The sequence below is a fragment of the Dromiciops gliroides genome, chromosome 4, assembly GCF_019393635.1.
Source record: "Dromiciops gliroides isolate mDroGli1 chromosome 4, mDroGli1.pri, whole genome shotgun sequence".
Lineage (NCBI taxonomy): Eukaryota > Metazoa > Chordata > Mammalia > Microbiotheria > Microbiotheriidae > Dromiciops > Dromiciops gliroides.
This window is the reverse complement of record NC_057864.1, coordinates 204,752,372-204,755,072: the sequence shown is the minus strand read 5'-3', so window position 1 is coordinate 204,755,072 and position 2,701 is coordinate 204,752,372.

Below are 2,701 nucleotides of genomic sequence, written 5' to 3'. Positions count from 1 at the left end.
TCTGCATTACTGCCCTGATTTTTTCTCTTATAACAGGATTAATGCGGAAATAGGATTAATGTTATTATGGATATATATATATGTGTATGTATGTGTATATATATATGTATATGTATATGTATATAGATATAGATATATAGATATATAGATATAACCTATATCAAATTGCCTGCTGTCTAGGGGAAGGCGGAGGGAGGGGAGGGAGGGAGAAAAATCTAAAATTGTAAGTCTTGTATAGACAAAGGTTGAGAACTATCTTTACATGTGCCGGAAAAAATAAAATACCTTATATGAAAAAAAAAATAGCCTCCCAAATGTAAAATAAAATAATATTAAAAAAAATAAATATAAGCACCCCAGTTCCTCTGTAGGCCTAAACCCTTAATTGGCTGGTAACAATTTAGGAAGATGAATTAATTGCCTATATTAGAACAGAGTGTACATTAGTGCATTCGGTGGTAGGCATATACATGGTTGATTTTTTTTTGTACGTCAAATGTATTTTGGCATTTATTAAATGATAGTTTTGTATTAAATAATAACGTACTTTTTATGGACAAGATGAAACATATTAAAGTTATACTTGTTGGCCTTTTAGCTGCTCAGTGGGAGAGGATTTCTTTAACATCATGCTTCTTAGAGAAGATCCACCAATAAAATCACAATCCTTGTAGCTATATATAGTCCTTGGCTGAGCATTACATTAAATACTCTGATAAGTTCTTTGATTTACTAATAATATGAAAGTTCAAGGTTAAAATTAAATACTTGTTCAATAATCCTAAAGTCTTTACTTTCTTTGAGAGTATATTGGGTTAGGGGACAGCTAGGTGGTGAAGTGGATAAAGCACCGGCCCTGGATTCAGGAGGACCCGAGTTCAAACCGGCCTCAGACACTTGACACTTACTAGCTGTGTGACCTTGGGCAAGGCACTTAACCCTCATTGCCCTGCAAAAAAAATAAAAAATTAAAATTAAAAAATAAAAGAGTATACTGGGTTATTTTTCTTTTTTTCTTTTTCTTTTTTTAGTTGTTTTGCAAATTGTTTTGCAATTCAATTTACACCTTGTATTATGAAGTTTTGGTATCAGAAATAAAAATAAACAGATATCCTAAACCTTTGAATCCTTTGTGCTGTCTGGATACAAAAGAGGTGGTTAGGAGTTGTCTCAAACATCTCAGTAACAGAATTTAAAGGAGCTACCTATAAATCTGAGAACAAAGTGTGCAAAGTTTACTCAATCAGTACAATAGAATTGTTTCATTCTAGTCTTTAGATAAAGGCAACTTATGGAACATAGAAACATTCTAGAGATTGGTTTGCTAAAGGATCAGTCGCTTCTTTGATCCCTGGTGGCATTTTAACAATGAGTCAGCTCAAAGATTAGTGTTCACTTTTCCTTTTCCCCTTGGGGCTTTAAGAGAATGCAAAAATAAAGCAGTATTTTCCACCACACCATACACTCCCATTAACCATAAAGTTTTTTGTTTGTTTCTTTGTTCTTAGTAGGGATATAAGGGAGAAAAACAATGGCTAAAATCTGGTTGTGAAGTTGAGTCAAATTGGTGAGAATTGAAATTCTGGCAACTGGAGCTGAGATACTCCTGGGAAAATGGCAGGCCCCAGAGTTGAGACACATTTTAATCCTTGGTTATATATTATAGTCTTTTTCTCAAAGTGTATATTGGTATCCTATGATTCTGAACTCATCTGAACCTGATATTGGAGATGGTGATAACAGACAAGCATCAACCATTCAGTTCATTATCTACTTAGGAGACTCAGCAGAAAGACTAATTAAACAGATACAACAGACCTCAAACAAAATGGTTTGAGTCACATGAAGGGGATTGGGAACTGCAATGCTAGGGGTATGAGTTATTTTGGACACACATGTGTCTTCCCATTTGAAACTCTAGATATTTACACTTTTCTCACTGATACTATATGTATCTGTGGAAGAATATATACAATATTTGTAGATCAGATTATGTTGTGATGCTTCTTTTCTTCCTATGATATTTCAGTAAATGACTGCTTTGAGCTAATTAAGTACTATGGTTTTGAAGGGTATTGACATTCCAGGTCCAATTCATGGTTAGGTTTTGTGGAAGGAAAAAGAGAAAGACTAAGGACAAGAGCAAAATTTCATGTTGGGTCACCAGCAACAAAGTCCATGTGTAAGGGATACTATCAGGAAATAGGGCCTAGACTTTGACATTTAAAGAAGAATTAGAGTGATAACAATATCCAGACTATGAATTGAAAGAACCCAAATTATAAAAGGGGAATAGAGTATTATATGTACCTAAGACAAAATCTCAAACTAAAAAAAAATTCAGGGTAACAGTAATAAAATAAAATAAAAATCTCAAACTTAATGAAGAAGTAGTATTCTTTAAGAGAAGCTAACATAACTTCTCGACAGAAGAGAGAGTAACTTTATAACAAATACAAGTAGAACTTCCGAAAAAAAATTATAACTTTCCCAAAAGGATTCCAAGAGTAGTGAAAAGAAATGAAATGAAAAAACAAGAGAAATTATAAGTGGAATTGGTCTTAAGTGGGGAAATGAGAAAGAAGATAAAGGGGATAAGAGTAAAAGTAAAAAATGTATTCCAGAAAATTCATTGGAAACTAAATCTAATCGTAAAGAATGAGTGGATCAAAGAACAAATCATAGAAACATTCAATTAATT